The sequence below is a fragment of the Petromyzon marinus genome, chromosome 4 (assembly GCF_048934315.1).
Source record: "Petromyzon marinus isolate PM22_M1 ecotype Great Lakes invasive population chromosome 4, UKy_Petmar_22M1.pri1.0, whole genome shotgun sequence".
NCBI lineage: Eukaryota > Metazoa > Chordata > Hyperoartia > Petromyzontiformes > Petromyzontidae > Petromyzon > Petromyzon marinus.
In genome coordinates, this window is record NC_133670.1 from 3,584,649 (window position 1) to 3,597,138 (window position 12,490).

The following is a 12,490-nucleotide window of genomic DNA, read 5'->3' on the forward strand; positions in this document are numbered from 1 at the left end:
TATAGTACTATAGTAAACAGTATACACATGGTCACAACACTATAGTACTATAGTAAACAGTATACACGTGGTCACAACACTATAGTACTGTAGTAAACAGTATATACGTGGTCCCAACACTATAGTACTATAGTAAACAGTATGCACGTGGTCACAACACTATAGTACTGTAGTAAACAGTATACACGTGGTCCCAACACTATAGTACTATAGTAAACAGTATACACGTGGTCACAACACTATAGTACTGTAGTAAACAGTATACACGTGGTCCCAACACTATAGTACTATAGTAAACAGTATACACGTGGTCAAAACACTATAGTACTATAGTAAACAGTATACACGTGGTCACAACACTATAGTACTATATTAAACAGTATACACGTGGTCACAACACCATAGTACTGTAGTAAACAGTATACACGTGGTCACAACACAAGCAATCGTCTTCAGGTGAAATAATACAGCGGGCGGACTGCTGAGACAGGAAGAAATGTAGCGAGAGAGCTACTGCAACCAAAGGTTACACTATATACGTTTGTGGTGGGATTTGCAAGTAAATGTAAGATCGCAGAGCAAGCATACCCCGGCTAATCCCTCGGCTACTCCGAGGGGGTGTGGGAGCGGAGGGGCTGCCGTAACGGGCGAGATAGTGGGGGTAAAATTTACAGAGGGTACAAGCTGATAGAAAGAGGATCAAACTCAGCAAACTTAGAAATGTAATGCAACTCATTGAGTCGGCCAACACAACAAATAATACTTTGCCTGGTTGATCACCGTCCTTCTCTGCTTGTGTGTCTCCCTGTGTGTGGGGAGCGGTGGTGCAGCTGTTAGCGCTACGCTGCGCTATGAACCTGGCGACCCGGGTTCGATTCCCGCTCACGGCCAACACCAGTGACGATTATCTGAACCGGTCCCGGGCCTCCCCTAGGTCGACTCAGCCTCAAATGAGTACCTGGTGCGGTGTGTAAACATCGCCACTAGGGAGACAAAGGCGGTCGGGCGTGGTGCTGGCCACCCACCCCCTCGTGTACTGTTCCGGCCTTCACAGGTGCTCGCTAACAGCACTTGCCCCTACAGTCTGTTCAGGCTATACGGGGGATCTTTGTGTCTCCCAGTCTGTGTTTGGTCTCTCTCTCAAATTTAGTTTCACCTGATGACGACTGCTTGAGTTGCAATCGAAACGTCGTATTCTATTATTTTGTTTATTTTTTCTACGTGACTTTACCGAAAGACCATTGAGTAACAACAGTGTTTTTACGAATCACAGCTAAGAGACAAACAACATTATATTTTCTATTAAACATAACATTTTAATAACATGTTAAAAATACTTTAAATGTCATCACTGCTCCTCATACTCAATCCGTGATCAGTGCCGGATTATCCTCGGAACAAAATAATCATTAGCTGTGGGCCCCGCACTTTCAAGCGCCCCGCGCTAAATGATCTCACCCTATAAATCCCCGTTCAGTGATTCTGTACTTGCTCTATTACTATAGTAAAATTACAATTACTTTACTATGCAAGTTAAAAACTTCGTGCTTTATAATTGTGTTTTTTATTTATTCTGGGCACCTTTATAATATAAGCTACAGGACCCGCACGAGCTTAATCCGGCACTGTCCGGGATACTGTTCCAGTGCCCAACCAGGCTGTTGAAGACACCGTGAGTGGAGTTGAGGGGGATCGGTGGAGGTGTGAAGGGGGCGAGTGATGCCGACGGGCTGCGAGGGGGTCATCCGAGAGGGTGCCCAGTGGGGAGATGAAGCAATGAAATCGCTCCACGTGCAGGTGCTGGGTGGATTACTGCACAGCGGCATCGTGGGAGGTGGCGACGGGTCGTGGAGGTCTCTACCCACTAGTGGATTGACCATGGCTGATGGTGGTGATGATGATGGATGTTGCTCACTCACTTGGCGACGTATGAAACGCCAGAGATGCACGGCGATGTGCAGGGTGTTCAGCAGCACGGTGGAGCTGATGGCCTCCTTGCAGCCGCTGTACAGCTGACCTACAGCGTGGAGCAGAGCAGGGAGCGCGCTGTCCACTATGGCCTGGCAGCTGCTGCTCAGCTCACCCATAGCCTGCAGGAGGGCAGGGAGCACGCTGTCCACAATGTCCTCACTGTGGCTACTGAACATCGGTCCCCAGGTGGCGACCCCTGCTGATGCAGAGACGTTCTTCACGAGTCCCGAGTAGTTGATCGTGGTGGTGGTGGTGTTGGAGGCGTTAATGTCCGAACCCCCACGCCGAGATCCTCCGAGGAGCTCCACCATCGGCTGCGTGAGCAGCAGAACCACAGTGAGGACAGCCGTGAAGATCGCCATGGTGGTGGTGGTGGCGAAGGTCTCTGAAGAACTCGAAGTGGAGGAGCAGCGTGGGGTGAGGTGGTTTCCTCTCCAGGAGCCGACTCCACTCTGACCTCTGCCGTGACGTCACCGGGCCATGACGTCACCGTGACGTCAGAGGTTTCCACGGCTCTTACGTCATTATAGCATTTGGAACGTGGCTGCGCAATGGAACATCAACACGTGATGCACTACAACACTGTATTGTTTATAGAATTGTAATACAATACTAATTATTCACATCTGAGACAGAACATCGGCAGAGGAGGGAGCCTCACTCCTCACTTCTCCCAACCAGCTTAAAAGTCGCTACGAATCTTAACAGCGTTCATTGAAGCTCTGTGGATGTGTAGGCCTTACTTTAACATATATTTCTGTGACCAGTCACTAGCAAATCACCCAGTTATTTCAATGCTAAATTCGCCTAGTTATTTCAATGCTAAATTCTCCTGTTTTGATTTGTACTAAGTGCCTCGGTGAATGTGTATGCTCTGACTTCAACGTAACTATTTCTGTAGCAGTTACAAGCGAGTCACTCAGCCATTTCAATGCTAAATTCTATGCTAATCCCATTGTCAAGGGGTGCCTCTGCGGATGTGTATGCCTTAACTTAGCTATTTCAATGCTAAATTCTATGCTAATTCCTTTTAACAATGGGGGCCTCTGCGGATGTGTATGCTTTAACTTTTAACATAGCTATTTCTGTGACCAGTCACAAGCTAATCATTCAGCCATTTCAATGCTAAATTTTATGCTAATTCCTTCGTCAAGGCTCTTTGTTCCTCTCACACAGCTTAAAAGCCGTGATCTGAACGTGGCTCTCTCACTCCAGCGCTGTCCTACCAGACAGTCTCGCCCCCTTCACCTGATGAAGGCCGCTTGTGTTGTGGCCGAAACGTCGTGAGAATATTATTGTGTTATTTTATTTTATAAATTTATTATTTTATTCTCATTCTACGTGACTTTACCGAAAGAACCAAAGAAGATGTAGGTTTTTACTTTAACATAGCCATTTCCGTGACCAGTCACAAGCTAATCCCTCAGCTATTTGCACAAGCTAATCCCTTAGCTATTTCAATGCTAAATTACTAGTTGCCTCTGTGGATGTGTAGGTTTTGACTTTAACATAGCCATTCCTGTGACCAGTCACAAGCTAATCCCTTAGCTATTTCAATGCTAAATTACTAGTTGCCTCTGTGGATGTGTCGGTTTTGACTTTAACATAGCCAATTCCGTGACCAGTCACAAGCTAATCCCTCAGCTATTGATATGTAAACCCCTTTGTCAAGGTGCCTTACTTCTCCCAACCAGCTTAAAAGTCGCTACGAATCTTAACATCGTTAATTGAAGCTCTGTCGTCCCGACAGTACTGTACCTTTCACCTAAAGACGGCCGCTTGCGTTGTGGCCAAAACGTCGTGAGAATTTTATTGTGTTTTTTTATTATTTTATTCTCATTCTACGTGACTTTACCGAAAGAACCAAAGAAAATAAAATAATAAAGATATAAAACAATAAAATTCCCCAAATCAAAATTCATATACTGTTGATTTATTCACTCCATCTCCGCAGTGGACACTGCCGGTTGTGTTCCTTCCTTAGCTCCCATTCCCACGTTAGTCTCGACCACCGGCCGTCATCACTTCAAGTTGTGTGTCCTGCCTCACCCCACCTTTCTAAACTAAAATTACGTCCTTAATTATATGAAGTCATATGAAGTCCAATTGACGTGTCCGTCTTCCAGTATCAGTGTAATTCTTAGGATGTGCATCATCTCTACGCTTCCTTGTGCATTTCTAAACATTGGTTCTATTTTCCGTTTGTGATGCATCTGTTTGAAAAAAAAAAACGTTCTGCTTAAGGCATATGGCTCAGTTACGTTTCATTATTAAGTTAATACGCAACTAGAAACAAATATAGACAACACGTTCTACGTAATTAAATAGACTTTTTAATAAATATTTTCTCCTACAACATCAGAGTGCAGCGCCACATTAAATAAGCACCACGATGACAATAGTTTAAAGCGATATGAAGCATGCTTTATTTTGGGGGGGGGGGCACAGCTTTGTACCGTCATATTTGAGGGGGGGCTCTGACTCTTTGTGACGCCGCGTGACGATGGGAGGGGGGGTCAAAAATCGTCTAAAATCGCGTGACGTCATTTATGGACGGCCCCCACAGCGTGAAATAGCGCAACAAACCGAACCCGCGTACAGCGAGGGAAGCCCTGGCTGGTTTATCATTCATTAATCTCCAGTTCAGTCACAAACGAATCTCTTAGAGCCGAAGGCGCGATTCAGTATCACGTTGGCATGCCGTGTCAACCCGTACGGGGTTACCCCGTATTGGTGTACAGGGAGATTGAGTTCTCAGGTCCATACGGCTTACTAGAGCCGTTTCAAAACGGGCAAAACAATGTTTTGTGTTTCTCCCCTTGTGATGGGATTTTGTAGGATGAACGTTGAGATTTGTAAGGGGCACGGGGTGACCAATAAGGTCTGAATTGGTCTGTAATAAGAGAGGCAATGGTTAGGGGTTGACAGGTGTGCGTTGGCACTGCGTGCCACGTCGCGTTGTCATACAGCTGACACTCCGATGAGCAATGATTTGGCGACGCACGGTGCCAAAGGGGCCGTCCATAAATGACGTCACGCGACTTCTGACGATTTTTGACCCCAACCCCCCATTGTCACACGGCGTCACAAAAAGTCAGACCCCCCCCTCAAATATGACGTCACAAAGCTTTGGCCCCCCTCCCACCAAATAAAACATGCTTCAAATCGCTTTAAACTATTGTAATTGTAGTGCGTATTTAATGTGGCGCTGCACTCTGATGTTGTAGGAGAAAACATTTATTAAAAAGTATATTTAATTAAGTAGAACGTGTCGTCTATATTTATTTCAAGTTGCGCATTTTGATGTGACGTCACATTTCTCACCCCCCCCCCCTCGTCACACATCGTCACAAATGTCTGATCGCCCCCCCCCCAGGTGCGTGACGTCATTTATGGACGGCCCCAAAGACGTTCAACATTCGTGCGTATCCGCCGTGATGTGGGGCGAAGTAATATTCTAATCTTATTATCCGCGATGCCTGCAGGATTAGCTTTTTTCTTCTTCGTCTTCCAAAGCAGATTATTAATGAGAATATTGATGGAATTTCCCCCAGTGCATGTTGGCTGGGGAAGGGCTGTTTAAGACCCGCGGTGAACCCGCTCATCTCCACGTATCGGCATGAAATGATAAAATCGCAGATTTTCGGAAGCGCGTTCGTTTCAAGTGGATGCTTGTTGTCAACACCGCCATATTGACAGCACTCGCAATCATCCCATACTCAATTGAAACTCTTCTTAAGTAATTGCTTATTGTGTTTAGTTCCTTGTCCTTATCTCATACCTCCGATTAGCACGGTGGGCTACGTACGGTGCGAAAGAATTTCAAGATACAAACATACGATGTGTTAACACTGGAACACGTTAGGGTGTGCTATGGGGTTGCCACCTTTTCGATTGTAGACCAACCCTGGAAAATGTCTCAGTGCTTGGTCTATTATCATAATTATACAGTAAATGACAATACAATAATTGTATAAAAAATTCTTACTTGAAACTGCTCCAAAATCAATCAAAACGAACAAAAGTAGATTGGAATTCAATGTAAAATGCTTGACATTTAATCTGCCGCATAGGCGATTCATGGTCAAGATGTTGTGTATGTTTGTATGGGCATGGCTAGAGTTGCCAACCGTCCGAGAAATAGCATCTGTGTTCAGGTCGTATTGATCTGTACCCTCGATATTGCACTCGTATTGAGAAATCTGTCCAGGTTTGGTCTGCTATCAGTAGAATCATTTTTCAACGCAGAGTATGTTTGCATGGTGAACTTCTTTCGCACCGTGCGCTGCCAACCATGCTTTAATGGAGGTGCGGGGGAATGACAAACTGAACGCAAAAAGAACAGGGACACAGCCTTGAAAACACAGAAGTGCATTTGCACGTAGGGCGGTTGTTGAAGGGGAAGAGGGATGAAAATGATTAAGAGAGGCGTATCAGGGCAGAGCAAAGTGCTTATTATTATCTTAACTTAATAATGAAACGTAACTGAGCCATATGCCTTAAGCAGAACGTTTTTTTTCAAACAGATGCATCACAAACAGAAAATAGAACCAATGTTTAGAAATGCACAAGGAAGCGTAGAGATGATGCGCATCCTAAGAACAACACTGATACTGGAAGACGGACACGTCAATTGGACTTCATATGCAAATTAAGGACGTAATTTTAGTTTAGAAAGGTGGGGTGAGGCAGGACACACAACTTGAAGTGATGACGGCCGGTGGTCGAGACTAACGTGGGAATGGGAGCTAAGGAAGGAACACAACCGGCAGTGTCCACTGCGGAGATGGAGTGAATAAATCAACAGTATATGAATTTTGATTTGGAGAATTTTATTGTTTTATATCTTTATTATTTTATTTTCTTTGGTTCTTTCGGTAAAGTCACGTAGAATGAGAATAAAATAATAAAATGACACGATAAAATTCTCACGACGTTTTGGCCACAACGCAAGCGGCCGTCTTTAGGTGAAAGGTACAGAACTGTCGGGACGACAGAGCTTCAATTAACGATGTTAAGATTCGTAGAGACTTTTAAGCTGGTTGGGATAAGTGAAGCACCTTGACAAAGGGGTTTACATATCAATAGCTGAGGGATTAGCTTGTGACTGGTCACGGAATTGGCTATGTTAAAGTCAAAACCTACACATCCACAGAGGCAACTAGTAATTTAGCATTGAAATAACTAAGGGATTAGCTTGTGACTGGTCACAGGAATGGCTATGTTAAAGTCAAAACCTACACATCCACAGAGGCAACTAGTAATTTAGCATTGAAATAGCTAAGGGATTGGCTTGTGCAAATAGCTGAGGGATTATCTTTATTATTTTATTGTTTCCCTTCTACGTGACTTTACCGAAAGAACCAAGAATATAGTATATGAATTAGATCATTTATTTATTTTGCTAACTTTACAATTAATCGTACATTTTAATTGTACTAGTTTAATGTCTTCAGGTTTAGTTTCTAATTCTCTAGGATAAAACAAGTTATTTTGTCAAAAAGAATGACGTTAATTGGCGCATACATTGAAAGTGCAATTTTAAATGAACTGTGTCAGTCTTCAAATACTGTTCTGGTTATTCCCACCTTGTTGGTGTCCCTATTGTCTCCTGCACCCACTAACAACGGAGTTATTGTTGGGATGGAGAGAAGCACAGCCAGCAGCCAGCCACGAAACTCGAGACATAGAATATATTAATAGCAGCATGACTTACACTGCTACAGCAGCGAGGTGGTCATGTAACTATTTACATTCTCTGTGTCGCAAACATTAAATGGCAACTAATCTTTCCGTGGTACGCTTGTCCACACGATTTGAGGACCAATTCCTTAGCGAAGGATTTACTACCAATTGAAGGATGATACAAGTGAAATGTGAAGTGGTAAGATTGATCTTAGATCATTGCAAGCCAATCCCAGATTCTGAGTGCGGAGTGACTCGGCAGGGCCGACGGCGTGAGCCTGGCACCTTGGGAGTTGTCATGGTCAGGGAGCAATGAGGCCGCGTTACCGGTTGTCTTAGTTTTGGGGAATTCTGTGTCCAGAACTCTGGTCCACAGTAACGATGAAACAAACACAATGTAGAAAAAAAGAACAGTTGCAACTCTTGCAGGAAAATGAAAGGTATTTTATTACAAAAAACAAACATCATTTACCATTCACACAAACAGTATAGTATTATAGTAGTTCGAAAATTAGACTGTGGAAAATAGTCATGTGTAATGATGAAAAATAATTAAAGATAACATTTATCATTATCTTATTGCAATATATGAACGTGTAATGGCAAATTAAAACGATGCGATACAATTTGACAATCCTTTACAGCGATACACTTAATCCAATGAAGTTGAATGTGAACGCTGAAACACGTAAATATTACTGAACATAGCGTGGATAGAAGAAACTGCTCTTTGTTTTTTTCGGTAAAGTCACGTAGAAATAAGAAATAATAAAATACAATTACAGAATAGCATATTCCCTGGCAGTAGCTACGAGCAGATGCCAGGGGCAGCCAGAAGCGTCCAGAATGACGCAGCTGCTCCCAGGGGCTTACATCATCCGCCCAGAATCAAGAGCGTGACTCGTGTCTCAGGCTGCAGTTTATGACAAGTTCACTACAATAGCATTTAGTTCACCCTGCCAATGTGTAAGTATCAAACCATAACATTACGTATATTTTAAAAATAACCATTGTACAGAATTGATAGTTTTTTTTATTAATTAAGTTAAATGTAAGGGACATTCGTTGTTTTTGTGTGACTCAGTCTTTCCTGATAAGGCTGATGATGTCATTGTGCTGTGTAAGCGAGAATTTAAGTTTCGGTTTGTATCACCCTTCAAAGTGTAGTAATTTCAGTTAAATATAGAAGAGCACATCACTCTGTTTTACATTCATTATGAGTGCTGAGTGAATTCCATGGCAGTAAACTGCTCACAAACTGCACCCTGAGACACGAGTCACGCTCTAGATTCTGTGCGGATGGAGGAAGCCCCTGGGAGCAGCTGCGTCATTCTGGACGCTTCTGGCTCCCCCTGGCATCTGCTCGTAGCTACTGCCAGGGCTATAAAAGCAGCTCCTGTAGCTGCACTGGCAGAACATCGGCGGAGGAGGGAGCAGCGCTCACAGCTGAAGCGAGCCTCACTGTGAAGCACATCAACAAGCATGGCCCTGAGTGTTTACTTCCCTGCGATGCACGTGATGGAGAGGAGCGTCTGGCCAGGCTGGCCGGTCTGGAACCCCCGCGGTGAAAGTCTCTTCCAGCAGCTGCAGCGAGACATGAGGAGCGAGATCGAGAGGATGGAGAGAATCTTCCGTGGAGTCGATCAGCTCAGCAGCCACACTCGGGCCCCGGGCAGCCACGGAGACGCACTGCTGCAGCAGCCGGCCGTGAGCAGTGGGTTCCAGATTGAAGATCCACAGGAGCAGGGAGGCGGGTTTGTCGCGTCCCTGGACGTGCAGGACTTCTCCCCACAGGACCTGGCCGTGAAGGTGTCTGGAGACAAGCTGGTGGTGGCCGGACGGCGCGAGGTGAAGAGCGGAGAAGTCAGCAGCGGCAGCTACAGCCACAGCTGCCAGGAGTTCCACAGGGAGACGCAGCTGCCCAGGGACGTGGACCCGCAGAGCGTGAGCTGCTGCTTGACTGAAGACGGGAAGCTGAAGTTCAAGGCTCAGCGCCGCGCCCTCCCTGCAGCGGCCGAGAGGGTGGTGGTCATTGAGCAGCCAGCGACAGCGACTCCTGGCACGGCCTCTCAGTCCACTGGCACCACTCACGCGTAGAGTGGCGCCTGGAGCATCCATTCCAGCAACCTGCTTCATTGATGTTTTAATTGTGTGGATATTTAGTTAAATCAGTTTCTTCTATCCACGCTATGTTCAGTAATATTTACGTGTTTCAGCGTTTACATTCAACTTCATTGGATTAAGTGTATCGCTGTAAAGGATTGTCAAATTGTATCGCATCGTTTTAATTTGCCATTACACGTTCATATATTGCAATAAGATAATGATAAATGTTATCTTCAAGTATTTTTCATCATTACACATGACTATTTTCCACAGTCTAATTTTCGAACTACTACAATACTATAGTGTTTGTGTGAATTTTAATGATGTTTGTTTTTTGTAATAAAATGCCTTTCAATTTCCGTATTCGTGTACAGGGAAATTGATTTTTCAGGTCCATACGGCTTACTACAGCCGTTTTATAACGGGCAAAACAATGTTTTGTGTTTTTCCCCTTGTGATGGGACTTTGTAGGATGAACGTTGAGATTTGTAAGGGGCACGGGGTGACCAATAAGGTCTGAATTGGTCTGTAATAAGAGAGGCAATGGTTAGGGGTTGACAGGTGTGCGTTGGCACTGCGTGCCACGTCGCGTTGTCATACAGCTGGCACTCCGATGAGCAATGATTCAGCGACGCACGGTGCCAATGGGGCCGTCCATAAATGACGTCACGCGATTTTTGACCCCCCCCCCCCATCGTCACACGGCGTAACAAAAAGTCAGACCCCCCCCCCTCAAATATGACGTCACAAAGCTCTGCCCCCCCCCCAAAAAAAAACATGCTTCAAATCGCTTTAAACTATTGTCATTGTAGTGCGTATTTAATGTGGCGCTGCACTCTGATGTTGTAGGAGAAAACATTTATTAAAAAGTCTATTTAATTAAGTAGAACGTGTTGTCTATATTTATTTAAAGTTGCGCATTTTGATGTGACGTCACATTTCTCAGCCCCCCCCCTCCTCACACATCGTCACAAATATCTGACCCCCCCGCCCCCCCTAGGTGCGTGACGTCATTTATGGACGGCGCCAGTGCAATGCGGCTACCTCTGACCTAAAAGTCGCTCTCTGGAGTTGCTGTGCGCGTGTGTGGTGGGGGGAGCGGTGGCGCAGCGGTTAGCGCACTGCGCTCTGAACCCCGACTACACGAGTTCGAATCCTGGGCCCCCCTTCCCCCTAGGTCGACTCAGCCTCAAATGAGTACCTGGTGCGCGGTGTGTAGTAAACATCGCCACTGGGGGAGACAAAGGCGGCCGGGCGTGGTGTTGGCCAACCACCCCGTCGTGTGCCACAGTGCCGATCTTAATCGGTGCTGCCACTCGCTAACAGCACTTGCCCCAACAGTCTGTCACAGGCTACACGGGGGATCTTTGTCTTTGTTGGACTGTGAGCGCTGTGCCCCAGTGTTTTTATGTATTTGGAACGTCGCCGGCTGTGTCCACGTTGTTCACTTCCCGACGTAACATGGCGGAATGTTCCTCCACGTCGTTGACTTCCCCACATAACATGGCTGACTCTGTCTCCACGGTGTTTACTTCCCCACGTAACATGGCTGACTGCCTCCACAGTGTTCACTTCCCCACGTAACATGGCTGACTACCTCCACAGTGTTCACTTCCCCACGTAACATGGCTGACTGCCTCCACGGTGTTCACTTCCCCACGTAACATGGCTGACTGCCTCCACGGTGTTCACTTCCCCACGTAACATGGCTGACTACCTCCAGTGTTCACTTCCCCACGTAACATGGCTGACTGTGCCTCCACGGTGTTCACTTCCCCACGTAACATGGCTGACTACCTCCACGGTGTTTACTTCCCCACGTAACATGGCTGACTGCCTCCACGGTGTTCACTTCCCCACGTAACATGGCTGACTGTGCCTCCACGGTGTTTACTTCCCCACGTGACATGGCTGACTGCCTCCAGTGTTCACTTCCCCACGTAACATGGCTGACTCTGTCTCCACGGTGTTCACTTCCCCACGTAACATGACTGACTGTGCCTCCACGGTGTTCACTTCCCCACGTAACATGGCTGACTGTGCCTCCACGGTGTTCACTTCTCCACGTAACATGGCTGACTCTGTCTCCACAGTGTTTTACTTCCCCACGTAACATGGCTGACTGCCTCCACAGTGTTCACTTCCCCACGTAACATGGCTGACTGTGCCTCCACGGTATTTACTTCCCCACGTAACATGGCTGACTGTGCCTCTACGGTGTTCACTTCCCCACGTAACATGGCTGACTCTATATCCACAGTGTTTACTTCCCCACGTAACATGGCTGTCTGTGCCTTCACGGTGTTCACTTCCCCACGTAACATGGCTGACTCTGTCTCCACAGTGTTTTACTTCCCCACGTAACATGGCTGACTGCCTCCACAGTTCACTTCCCCACGTAACATGGCTGACTGTGCCTCCACGGTATTTACTTCCCCACGTAACATGGCTGACTGTGCCTCCACGGTGTTCACTTCCCCACGTAACATGGCTGACTGTGCCTCCACGGTGTTCACTTCTCCATGTAACATGGCTGACTCTGTCTCCACAGTATTTTACTTCCCCACGTAACATGGCTGACTGTGCCTCCACGGTGTTTACTTCCCCACGTAACATGGCTGACTGTGCCTCTACGGTGTTCACTTCCCCACGTAACATGGCTGACTCTGTCTCCACAGTGTTTACTTCCCCACGTAACATGGCTGACTGTGCCTCTACGGTGTTTACT